Source organism: Dipodomys spectabilis, unplaced genomic scaffold, assembly GCF_019054845.1.
Source record: "Dipodomys spectabilis isolate Male_0828 unplaced genomic scaffold, ASM1905484v1 ptg000098l, whole genome shotgun sequence".
NCBI lineage: Eukaryota > Metazoa > Chordata > Mammalia > Rodentia > Heteromyidae > Dipodomys > Dipodomys spectabilis.
The window spans coordinates 394,116-409,191 of record NW_024870775.1 but is presented as its reverse complement, the minus strand read 5'-3'; positions in this window follow the sequence as shown (position 1 = coordinate 409,191).

The window sequence follows — 15,076 nt, the reverse complement described above, 5'->3', positions numbered from 1 at the left end:
TCCACACCCTATCCCTAACCCTAAAACTCAACCTCATCCTAGCCCTCACCCTAATGCTAACCCTCACCCTAACCCTCACCCAAACAATAACCCTAATTCTAAACCTAATCCTCACCCTCGCCCTATCCCTCACTCTAACCCTAACCCTACCCCTCAGCCTAAACCTCACCCTAACACTAACCCTAAACCTAATCCTCACCGTATCCCTAAACATAACCCTTACCCTAACCCTCACCCTCACCCTCACCCTAAACTTCACCCTCACCCTCACCCTAACCATAACCCTAACCCTAACCCTCACCCTAATCCTAACCCTCACCCTAACCCTAACCCTAACCATTACCCTTACCCTCACCCTTACACTAACCCTAAACCTAATGCTCACCCTCACCCTAACCCTAACCCTAATGCTAACCCTAACCCTCACCCTCACCCTAAACCTTACCCTCACCCTAACCCTTACCCTAACACTAAACCTAACCCTAACCCTAACCCTAATCCTAACCTTCAAACTAACCCACACCCTAATCCTATCCCTAACCCCAGTCCTCATCCTATCTCTAAGACTAACCCTAAACCTCACCCTCAAACTAGCCCTCACCCTAAAGCTAACCCTAGCCCTAACCCTCACCCGCACAATAACCCTAATTCTAACCTAACCCTCACCCTCGACCTAACCCTCACTCTAACCCTAACCCTACCCCTCAGCCTAAACCTCACCCTAACCATAACCCTAAACCTAATCCTCACTCTATCCCTAAATCTAACCCTTACCCTAACCCTCACCCTCACGCTCAAACTCACGCTCACCCTAACCCTTTCCCTAAACCTAACCCTCAGCCTAACTCTAACCCTCACCCTAACACTAACCCTCACCCTCACCCTAACCCTTACCCTCACCGTAACCCTAACCCTTACCGTTACCCTTACCCTCACCCTTCCCCTAACCCTAATCCTGCCCCTAACCCTAACCCTAATAGTAACCCTAACCCTCACCCTAAACATAACTGTAATGCTAACCCTAACCTTCACCTTACCCCTCACCATAACACTAACCCTAACCCTAACCCTCACCCTCAACCTAACACTCACCCTAAACCTAAACCTAAACCTCAACCTAAACCTCACCCACACCATAGCCCTCACTCTAACCCTCACCCTCTCCCTAACCCTCACCCTAAACCTAACCCTAACCCTCACCCTAAACCTAACCATAAGCCTAACCCGCATCCTAACCCAAACACTCACCCTAACCCTCAAGCTAACCCTAACCCTAACCCTCATCTTCACCATAACCCTCAGTCTCACCTGAACACGAACCCTCACCATAAAACTCACCCTCACCCTAAACATCACCCTAGCCCTAACCCTCACACTAACCCTAACACTAACCCTAACCCTAACCCTCACCCTCACCCTCACCTGAACAGTTACCCTAACCTAAACCTCACCCTAACGCTAACCCTATTCCTAACCCTCACCGTAAACCTCATCTTCACCCTTGCCCTCAAACTAATCCTAACCCTCAGCCTAAACCTCAAAATAACCCAAACCCTCACCCTAAATCTCACCCTAAACCTAACCCTCTCACTTATCCTAACCCTTCCCCTAACGCTAACCCTACATCTCCCCAAACCGCTCACCCTTACCCTAACCCTAACCCTAACCTTAACCCTAACCCTTACACTAAACCTTACCCTCACCCTAACAGTCACCATCACCCTAAACCACACCCTAAACCTAACCCTACCCCTAACCCTAACCCTAACCCTAAAGCTAATCCTAAACCTCACCCTAACTCTAATCCTAACCCTAACAATATTCCTCACCCTCAACCTAGCCCTCAACATAACCCTAATCCTAACCCTAACCCTCACCCTAAACCTCACCCTCACCCTAAACCTAACACTAAGCCTAACCCGCATCCTAACCCAAAGCCTCACCCTAACCCTCACCCTAAACCTAACGCTAAACCTCACCCTCACTATAACCCTCAGTCTCACCCGAACCCGAACCCTCACCCTAACACTCACCCTCACTCTAAACATAACCCTAACCCTAACCCTCACACTAACCCTAACACTAACCCTAACCCTAACCCTCACCCTCACCCTCAACCGAACAGTTACCCTAACCCTAAACCTCACCCTAACGCTAACCCTAATCCTAACCCTCACCCTAAGCCTCAACCTAAACGTAATCCTAACACTCACCCTCACCCTCACCCTAACCCTTTCCCTCAACCTCACCCAAAACCTCACAATAACCATAACCCTCACCCTAAACCTAACCATAACCCTCACCCTCACCCTCACCCTCACACTCAGCCTAAACCTAACCCTAACCCTAATCCTTACCCTAACGCTCACCCTCAACCTCACCCTCACCCTAACCCAAACCCTAACCCACAACCTAATCCTCACCCTTACCCTAACCCTAACCCTAACCCTGACCCTTACCCAAACCCTCACCCTCACCCTAACGCTCACCCTCAACCTAACCCTCACCCTAACCGTCACCCTAACCCTAACCCTAACAGTAACTCTAACTCTCACCCCAACCCTCACCCTAACCCTAACGCTAAACTTCACCCTCATCATAACCCTCACCCTAAACCTTTCACTCACCCTCACCCTAACCCTCACACTAACAATAACCCTCATCCTAAACCTAACACTAACCCTCACCCTCACCCTTATCCTCAGCCTAAACCTAACCCTAACCCTAAACCTAACCCTAAACACCACCCTCACCCTCACCCTCACCCTAACCCTAACCTTCACACTAACCATCAGCCTCAGCTTAACCCTCACCCTATCCCTCACCCGAAACCTAAACATTACCCTAACACTCACACTCACGCTAACCTAACCCTAACCCTCAACCTAAACCTAACCCTAAACCTAACCCTCACCCTCAACCTAACCTTAACCCTAACCCTAATACTTACATTCACACTTACCCTAACCCTCACCCTAACCCTAACCCTACCCCTACCACTACCTCTCACCCTCACCCTCACCCTAACCCCTACCCTCACCCTAACCCTAACCCTAACACTAACCCTATCCCTAACCCTTACGCTAGCCCTAGCCCTAACCCTAAACCTAACAGTATCCCTCCCCCTAGGCCACACCTTAATCCTAAACCTAATCCTAACACTCACCCTCACCTTCAACTTCAGCCTAAACCTCACCCTCACCCTCACCCTAACCCTAACCCTAACCCTCACCCTAACACTAATGCTAACACTAACCCTCACTCTCATGATAACCCTCACCCTCCCTAACCCTAACCCTCACCCTCACCTGAACACTAAACATCAACCTTACCCTCAACCTCACCCTAACCCTAATCCTAACTCTCACCCTCAACCTCACCCTTACACTAACCCTAACCCTAACCCGCACCCTAACCCTAACCCTAACCCTTATTCTCACCTTAAACCTAACCCTAACCCTAACCTAACCCTAAAACTAACCCTCACATGAAACCTAACCCTAACCCTAACTCTACCCTTCAGCCTATCCCTCACCCTAACACTATTCCTAACCCTAATCCTCACCGATCCCTAACCCTAACACTAACCCTCACACTCACCCTATCCCTCACCCTAACCCTAAACCTCACCCTCACACTCACCCTCACCCTAAGCCTAACCCTAACCCTAATCCTTAACCTAACTCCCACCCTCACCCTAACCCTCACACTCACCCTAACCCTAACCCTAACCCTCACCCTAACCCTCACCCTAACCCTAACCCTCACCCTAAACATGACCCTAACCCTAACCCTAACCCTAACTTTAACCCTCACCTTAACCCTCACCCTAACCCTAACCTTAACCCTAACCTTCACCCTCATCATAAATCTCACCCTAACCCTTTCCCTCACCTTCACCCTAACCCTCACACTAATCATAACCCTCACCCTAAACCTAACACTTACCCTCACCCTCACCCTCACCCTAACGTAACCCTAACCCTCAACCTAAACCTAACCCTCAACCTAACCCTAAACCTAACCCTGACCCTCAACCGAACACTCACCCTAAACCTAACCCTAACCCTACCCTAACCCTCACTCATAGCAAAGCCCTCACCCTAAACCTCACCCTCTCCCTAACCCTCACCCTAACCCTAACCCTAACCCTCACCCTCACCCTAACCCTACCCCTAACCCTAACCCCCATCCTAACCCAAACCCTCACCCTAACCTTAACCCTCACCCTCACCATAACCCTCAGTCTCACCCGAACTCGAACCCTCATCCTAAAACTCACCCTTACCCTAAACATCACCCTAACCCTAACCCTCACACTAACCCTAACACTAACCCTAACCCTAACCCTCACCCTCATCCTCACCCGAACAGTTACCCTAAACCTCACCCTAACGCTAACCCTAATCCTAACCTTCACCCTATGCCTCAACCTAAACGTAATCCTAACACTCACCCTCACCCTCACTCTAACCCTCACCCTAACCCTTTCCCTCAACCTCACCCTAAACCTCACAATAACCATAACCCTCACCCTAAACCTAACACTAACCTTCACCCTCAACCTCACCCTCACTCTCAGCCTAAACCTAACCCTAACCCTAATCTTAACCCTAACCCTCACCCTCAACCTCACCCTCACCCTAACCCAAACCCTAACCCTCACCCTAACTCTTACCCTCACCCTCACCCTAACCCTCAACCTTACCCTAACCCTAACCCTAAACCTAACACTCACCTTCACACTAACCCTCACCCTCACACTAACCCTCACCCTCACCCTAACTACCACCCTAACCCTCACCCTAACCCCAAACTTAACCCTAACTCTAACCCTCACCTAAACCCTCACCCTAACCATAACCCTAACATTCACTCTCATTATAACCCTCACCCTAACCCTTTCCCTCCCCCTCACCCTAACCCTCCCACTAAACATAACCCTCACCCTAAACCTAACACTAACCCTCACCCTCACCCTCATCCTCAGCCTAAACCTAACCCTAACCCTAAACCTAAACCTAACCCTAACCCTCACCCTCACCCTCACTCTAACCCTATCCCTAATCCTAACCCTACCCTCACCTTTACCCTCACCCTAACACACACCCAAACACTAAACATCACCCTAACACTCACTCTCACCCTAACCTAAACCTGACCCGCATCCTAAACCTATCCTTTACAATAACCCTAAACCTAACCCTCACCCTCACCCTAACCCTAACCCTAAACCTAAACCTAACATTCACACTTACCCTAACCCTCAACCTAACCCTAACCCTACGCCTACCCCTACCCCTCACCCTAACCCTCACCCTAAACCTTATCCTCACCCTAACCCTAAACCTAACCCTAATTTTCAGGCTAGCCCTAACCCTAACCATAACCCTAACAGTATCCCTCCACCTAGCCCTCACCCTAATCCTAAACCTAATCCTAACCCTCACCCTCACCCTCAACTTCAGCCTAAACCTCAAGCTCACCCACACCCTAACCCTAACCCTAACCCTCACCCTAACACTAATCCTAACACTAACCCTCACCCTCCCTAACCCTAACCCTCACCCTCACCCTAACAATCACCCGAACACTAAACATCAACCTAACCCTCAATATCACCCTAACCCTAATCCTAAACCTCACCCTAACACTCACCCTAACCCTAATGCTAACCTAACTCTCACCCTCATTCTAAACCTCACCCTAACGCTTATCCTCACACTAACCCTCACACTCACGCTCACCCTGACCCTCAGCCTAACCCTAACCCTAACTCTCACCCTCACCTTCACCCTAACCCTATCTCTAACCCTAAGCCTCACCTCAAACTCACCCTCACCCTAAACTTCAAGCTCACCCTCACCCTAAACCTAACCCTAACCATAACCCTCAACCTACCCCTAAACCTCACCCTAACCCTAACCCTAACCCTCACCCTCAACCTCACCCTTAAACTAACCATAACCCTAACCCTCACCCTATCCTTAACCCTAACCCTAATGCTAACCCTAACCCTCACCCTTACCCTCACCCACCCCTTACTCTCACCCTAAACCTAACCCAAACCCTAACCTAACCCTAAACCTAACCCTGACACTAAACCTAACCCTAACCCTAACCCAAACCCTACCCTTCAGCCTATTCCTCACCCTAACACTATCCCTAACCCTAATCCTCATCGATCCCTAAACCTAACCCTAACCTTCAACCTCACCCTAACCCTCACTCTAACCCGAAACCTCACCCTCACCCTCACCCTCACCCTAAGCCTAACCCTAACCCTAACCTAATCCTAAACCTAACCCTCACCCTCACCCTAACCCTCACGCTAAACCTAACCCTAACCCTCACCCTCACCCTCACCCTTACCCTCACACTAACTCTAACCCTCACCCTCACCCTAACCCTAACCCTCACCCTCACCCTCACCCTAACCCTAAGCCTAAACCTAACCCTCACCCTCACCCTCACCCTCACCCTAACCCTAACCCTAACCCTCACCCTAAACCTCACCCAAACCGTAAACTTCACTCTCACCCTAACCCTCACTGTAACACTTTCTCACCCTAACCCTAACCCTAACCCTAACCCTCACACTAAACCTAACCTTCACCCTAACCCTAACCCTAACCCTACCCCTCACCCCAAACCTAACACTAACCCTAACTCTCAATGTAACCCTAACCCACTCCTCCCCCTCAACCTAACCCTTACCCTCATCCTCACCCTAACCCTAACTCTAACCCTCACACTAACCCTCACTCTTAGTTTAACCCTCACCCCCACACTCAACCTAACCCTTACCCTAACCCTATGCCTCACCCTAACCCTAACCGTAAACCTAACCCTCACCCTCAAGCTAACTCCTCCCTAACCCCAACCCTAACCCTCACTGTAAAACACACCCTAACCCTAACCCTCACCCTACCCTTCAGCCTATCCCTCACTCTAACACTATCCGTAACCCTAATCCTCACCGATCCCTAACCCTAACCCTAACCCTCACCCTCACCCTAATCCTCACCCTAACCCTAAACCTTACCCTCACACCCACCCTCACCCTAAGCCTAACCCTAACCCTAATCCTAAACCTAACACTCACCCTCACCCTAATCCTAACCCTCACCCTCACCCTAACCAACACCCTAACGCTCACCCTCACATTATACGTCACCTTAACCCTAACCCTAACCCTAACTCTAACCCTCACCCTAACCCTCACCCAAACCCTAACCCTAACACTAACCTTCACCCTCATCATAACCCTCACCCTAAAACTTTCCCTCACCCGTAACTTAACCCTCACACTAATCATAACCTTTCACCCTAAACCTAACACTAACCCTCACCCTCACCCTCATCCTCAGCCTATACCTAACCCTAAACATAAACTTAACCCTAACCATCAAACTCAACCTCACCCTAACCCTATCCCTAATCCTAAGCCTCACCCTCACCTTTACCCTAACCCTAACCCTCACCCTCAACCTAACTCTCACCCTAACACTAAACCAACCCCTGACCCTCACCCTAACAGTAACCCTAACCCTAATCCTAACAATCACATTTACCCTAACCCTCACCCTAACCCTACCCCATCCCCTACCACTAACCTTCACCCTCACCCTCACCCTAACCCTTACCCTCACCCTAACCTTAACCCTAACACTAACCCTAACCCTAACCCTCATGCTAGCCATAACCCTAACACTCACCCTGACAGTATCCCTCCCCCTAGAAATAACCCTAATCCTAAACCTAATACTAACCCTCACACTCACCCTCTACTTCAGCCTAAACCTCACCCTCACCCTCACTCTAACCCTTCCCCTAACCCTCACTCTCAGTACCCCTAACCCTCACCCTCACCCTAACCCTCACCCGAACACTAAACATCAACCTAAACCTCAACCTCACCCTAACCATAATCCTAACCCTCACCCTAACCCTCACACTAACCCTAAATCTAACCTTAACCCTAACCCTAATACTCACCCTAATCCTATCCCTAATCCTAACCCTCACCCTAACCGTCACCTTAAGCCTAATGCTAACATAAACCTCACCCTCATTTTAAATATGACCCTAACTCTTATCCTCACACTAACCCTCACACTCACCCTCACCCTCACCGTCAGCCTAAACCTAACCCTAACCCTCATCCTCACCTTCACCCTAACCCTATCCCTAACCCTAACCCTCATCCCAAACTCATCCTCACCCTAACCTTCACCCTCACCCTCACCCTAACCATAACCATAACCCTAAACTTCAACCTAAGCCTAACCCTCACCCTAAACCTAACCCTTACCCTCACCCTCAACCTCACCCTTACACTAACCCTAAACCTAACCCTCACCCTAACCCTAACCCTAACCCTAATGCTAACCTTAACCCTCACCCTTACCCTCACCCTAACCCTTACTCTCACCCAAAACCTAACCCTAACCCTAACCAAACCCTAAACCTAACCCTCACACTAAACCTAATCCTAACCCTAACCCTAACCATACGCTTCAGCCTATCACTCACCCTAACACTATCCCTAACCCTAATCCTCAACGATTCCTAACCTTAACCCTAATCCTCACCTCACCCTAATCCTCACCCTAACCTTAAACCTCACCATCACTCTCACCCTCACCCTAACCCTAAACCTAACCCTAATTCTAAACCTAACTCTCACCCTCACCCTAACCCTCACCCTAACCCTAACCCTAAACCTAACACTCAGCCTCACCCTAACTCTAACACTCACCCTCACCCTCACCCTAACCGTCACCCTAACACTAACCCTAACTGTAATCCTCACCCTAACCCTTACCTGAACCCTAACCCTAACCCTAACCTTCACCCTCATCCTAACTCTCACCCTAACCCTTTCCCTCACCCTCACCCTAACCCTCACACTAACCATAACCCTCACCCTAAACATAACACTAACCCTCACCCTCACCCTCATCCTCAGCCTAAACCTAACCCTAACCCTTAACCTAACCCTAATCCTCACCCTCATCCTCACCCTCACCCTAACCCTATCCCTAATCATAACACTCACCCTCACCTTTACTCTCAACCTAACCCTCACCCGAGCCCTAAACACCACCCAAACACTCACCCTCACCCTAACCGAACCCTTACCCTAAACCTAAACCTAACCCCCACACTAACCCTAACCCTAACCCTGACCCTCAACCTAACACTCACCCAAAACCTAACCCTAACCCTTACCCTAACCTCTCCCACAACATAGCCCTCACCCTAAACCTCACCCTCTCCCTAACCCTCACCCTCACCCTAACCCTAAACCTCACCCTCACCCTAACCCTAACCCTAACCTGCATCGTAACCCAAACACTCACCCTGAGCCTAACCCTAACTCTCACCCTCACCATAACCCTAAGTCTCACCCGAACCCTCACCCTCACCCTAAAACTCACCCTCACCCTAAACGTCACCCTAACCCTAACCCTCACACTAACCCTAACCCTAACCCTCACCCTCACCCTCACCCTAACCCTAAACCTCACCCTAAAGCTAACCCTAATCCTAACCCTCACACTAGGATTCAACCTAAACCTAATCCTAACACTCAACCTCACCCTCACTCTAACCCTCACCCAAACCCTTTCCCTCAACCTCACCCTAAACCTCACAATAACCATAAACATCACCCTAAACCTAACACTAACCCTCACCCTCACCCTCACCCTCACTCTCAGCCTAAACATAACCCTAACCCTAATCCTAACCCTCACCCTCACCCTCAACCTCACTGTCACCTTAACCCAAACCCTAACCCTCAACCTAATTCTTACCCTCACCCTCACCCTAACCCTCACCCTTACCCTAACCCTAACTCTAAACCTATCATTCACCCTCACCCTAACCCTCACCCTCACACTAACGCTCACCCTCACCCTAACCCACACCCTAACCCTCAACCTAACCCTAACCCTAACCCTAACCCTAACTCTAACCCTCACCCTAACCCTAACCCTAACCCTAACCCTAACTCTAACATTCACTCTCATCATAACCCTCACCCTAAACCATTCCCTCACCCTCACCCTAACCCTCCCTCTAAACATAACCCTCACCCTAAACCTAACACTAACCCTCACCCTCACCCTCATCCTCAGCCTAAACCTAACCCTAAACCTAAACCTAACCCTAACCCTTACCCTCACCTTCACCCTAACCCTATTCCTAGTCCTAACCCTCACCCTCACCTTTACCCTCACCCTAACCCTCACCCAAACACTAAACATCACCGTAACACTCACCCTCACCCTAACCTAAACCTAACCCTCACCCTAAAGCTAATCCTCACTCTAACCCTAAACCTAACCCTCACCCTAACCCTAACCCTAAACCTAATCGTAACATTCACACTTACCCTAACCCTCACCCTAACCCTAACCCTACCCCTACCACTCACCCTAACCCTCACAGTCACCCTAACACTCACCCTCACCCTAAAACTCACCCTCATACTCAGCTTCACCCTAAGCCAACCCTTAACCTAAACCTCACACTAAACCTAACCCTCACCCTAAACCTAACCCTAACCCTCACCCTAACCCTCATCTTAAACCTAACCCTAATCCTCACCGTAACCCTAACTCTAATCCTAACCCTCACCCTTATTCTAAACCAAACCCTAACACTTATCCTCACACTAACCCTCACACTCACCCTCACCCTCACCCTCAGCCTAACCCTAACCCTAATCCTCACCCTAACCTTCAACTTAACCCTATCCCTAAACCTAACCCTCACCCTCACCCTAACCTTCACCCTCACCCTCACCTTAACCCTAACCATAATCCTAACACTCAACCTCAACCTAAACCTCACCCTAAACCTCACCCTAACCCTCACCCTCAACCTAACCCTTACACTAACCCTAACTCTAACCCTCACCCTAACCCTAACCCTAATGCTAACACGAACCCTCACCCTTACCCACACCCTAACCCTTACTCTCACCCTAAACTTAAATCTAATCCTAACCTAACCTTAAACCTAACCCTCACACTAAACCTAACCCTAACCCTAACCCTACCCTTCAGCCTATCCCTCACCCTAACACTATCCCTAACCCTAATCCTCACTGATCCCTAAACCTAACCCTCACCTTCACCCTCACGCTAAACCTCACCCTAACCTGAAACCTCACCCTCACACTCATCTTCACCCTAAGCCTAACCCTAACCCTAACACTAATCCTAAACCTAACCCTCACCCTAAACCTAACACTAACCCTCACCCTCACCCTTACCCTCACCCTAAACCTAAACCTCACCCTAACACTAACCCTAACCCGAACCCTCACCCTCACCCTAACCCTAACCCTAAACCTAACCCTCACCCTCACCCTAACCCTAGCCCTAAACCTCACCCCAAATCCAACCCTAAACCTAACACTCAATGTAACCCTAACCCACTCCTCCCCCTCAACCTAAATCTTACCCTCATCCTCACAGTAACCCTAACTCTAATCCTCACACTAACCCTCACTCTCAGTTTAACCCTCACCCTCACACTCAACCTAACCCTTACCCTAACCCTAAGCCTCACCCTACCCCTAACCCTAAACCTAACCCTAACCCTCATGCTAACTCTCACCCTAACCCCAACCCTAACCCCAATCCTAACCCTCACTCTAACACACACCCTAACCCTAACCTTAAAACTACCCTTCAGCCTATCCCTCACTCTAACACTATCCGTAACCCTAATCCTCACCGATCCATAACCCTAACCTTAACCTTCACCCTCACCCTAACCCTCACCCTCACCCTAAACCTCACCCTCACACTCACCCTCACCCTAAGCCTAAACCTAACCCTAACTCTAATCCTAAACCTAACACTCACCCTCTCCCTAACCCTCACCCTAACCCTAACCCTAATCCTCACCCTCACCCTAACCATCACCCTAACCCTCACCCTAACCCTAACCCTAACTCTAACCCTCACTCTAACCCTCATCCTCACCCTAACCCTAACCCTAACCTTCACCCTCATCATAACCTTCACCCTAAAGCTTTCCCTCACCCTCAACCTTAACCTTCACACTAACCATAACCTTTGACCCTAAACCTAACACTAAACCTCAACCTCACCCTCTTCATCAGGCTATACATAACCCTAACTCTAAACCTAACCCTAACCGTAACCCTCACCCTCACCCTCGCCCTAACCATATCCCTAATCCTAACCCTCACCATCAACTTTACCCGAACCCTAACCCTCACCCGAACTCTAAACATCACCCTAACGCTCACCCTCACCGTAACCTAACCCAAACCCTCACCCTAAACGTAACCCTCACCCTAACCCTAAACCTCCCCCTGACCCTCACCCTAACCCTAACCCTAACCCTAATCCTAACAATCACACTTACCCTAACCCTCACCCTAACCCTACCCCATCCCCTACCCGTACCCCTCACCCTCACCCTCACCCTAACCCTTACCCTCACCCTAACCTTAACCCTAACACTAACCCTAACCCTAGCCCTAAACCTCACGCTAGCCCTAACCCTAATCCACACCCTGACAGTATCCCTCCCCCTAGCCCTCACCCTAATCCTAAACCTAATCCTAACCCTCACCCTCACCCTCTACTTCAGCCTAAACCTCACCCTCACCCTCACTCTAACCCTAACCCTAACCCTCACTCTCCCTAAACCTAAACATCACCCTCACACTAACCCTCACCCGAACACTAAACATCAATCTAAACTTCAACCTCACCCGAACCCTAATCCTAACCCTCACCCTAACACTCACAATAACACTAAATCTAACCCTAACCCTAGCCCTAATACTCACCCTAACTCTAACTCTAATCCTAAGCCTCACTCTAACCGTCACCCTAACCCTAATGCTAACCTAACCCTCACCCTCATTCTAAACCTCACCCTAACCCTTATCCTCACACTTACACTCACACTCAACCTCACCCTCACCCTCAGCCTAACCCTAACCCTAATCCTCACCCTAACCTTCAACTTAACCCTATCCCTAACCCTAACCCTCACCCTCACCCTAACCTTCACCCTCACCCTCACCCTAACACTAACCATAACCCTAACACTCAACCTAACCCTAACCATCTCCCTAAACCTAACCCGAACCCTCACCCTCAACATAACCCTTACACTAACCCTAACTCTAACCCTCACCCTAACCCTAACCCTAACCCTAATGCTAACCCTAACCCTCACCCTTACCAACACCCTAACCCTTACTCTCACCCTAAACTTAAATCTAACCCTAAGCTAACCCTAAACCTAACCCTCACACTAAACCTAAGCCTAACCCTAATCCTACCCTTCAGCCTATCCCTCACCCTAACACTATCCCTAACCCTAATCCTCACTGATCCCTAAACCTAACCTTAACACTCACCCTCAACCTAACATTCACCCTAACCCGAAACCTCACCCTCACCCTCACCCTCACCCTCACCCTCACCCTAACCTTATTCCTAAACCCAACCTTCACCCTCACCCTCAACCTAACCCTCACCCTACACCTAACCCTAACCCTCACCCTCACCCTTACCCTCACCCTAACCCTCACCCTCACCCTAATCCTAACCCTAACCCTCACCCTCACCCTCACCTTATCCCTAAGCCTAAATCTAACCCTTACCCTCACCCTCAACCTAACCCTAACCCTTACCTTAACCCTCACCCTAAACCTCACCCTAACACTCACGCCAAACCTAAACCTCACTCTCACTCTACCCCTAACTGTAACCCTTTCCCTCACCCTAACCCTAACCCTACCCCTCACCCCAAACCTAATCCTAACCCTAACACTCAACGTAACCCTAACCCTAATCCTCCCCCTTAACCTTACCCTTACCCTCATCCTCACCCTAACCCTCACCCTCACCCTAAACCTCACCCTAAATCTAACCCTCACCCTAACGCTAACCCTAACCCTCACCCGCACCCTCACCCTAACCCTATCCTTCAACCTAAACCTCACCCTAACACTCACGCCAACCCTAAACCTAACTCTCAACCTAACCCTCACTGTAACCATTTCCCTCACCCTAACCCTAACCCTAACCATAACCCTCACACTAAACCTAACCTTCAACCTAACTGTAACCCTAACCCTTCCCCTCACCCCAAACCTAAACCTAACCCTAACACTCAATGTAACCCTAAGCCTAATCCTCCCCCTTAACCTAACCCTTACCCTCATCCTCACACTAACCCTAACTCTAACCCTCACAGTAACCCTCACCCTCAGTTTAAACCTCACCCTCACACTCAACCTAACCCTTACCCTAACCCTAAGGCTCACCCTAACGCTAACTCTAAACCTAACCCTCACCCTCATGCTAACTCTCACCCTAACCCCAACCCTAACCCTCACTCTAACACTCACCATAACCATAACCCTAACCCTACCCTTCAGACAATCCCTCACTCTAACACTATCGGTAACCCTAATCCTCACCGATCCCTAACCCTAGCCCTAACCCTCACCCTAACCATAACCCTCACCCTAACTCAAACCTCACCCTCACACTCACCCTCACCCTAAGACTAACCATAACCCTAACCCTAATTCTAAAACTAACCCTCACCCTCACACTAACCCTCACACTAAACCTAACCTTAACACTCACTCTTACCCTAACCCTCACCCGAACCCTAACCTTCACCCTAACCATCACCCTAATGCTAACCCTAACCCTAACTCTAACCCTCACCCTAACCCTAACCCTAAACCTAACCATAACCCTCACCCTCACACTTACCCTCACCCTAACCCTAACCCTAACCCTCACCCTAACCCTCACCCTCACCCTCACCCTAACCCTAAGCCTAAACCTAACCCTCACCCTCACCCTCACCTTAACCCTAACAGTAACCCTCACCCTAAAACTCACCCTAACACTCACGCCAACCCTAAACCTAACTCTCACCCTAACCCTCACTGTAACCCTTTCCCTCACCCTAACCCGAACCCTAACCCTAAACCTCACACTAAACCTAACCTTCACCCTAACCGTAACCCTAACCCTTCCACTCACCCTAA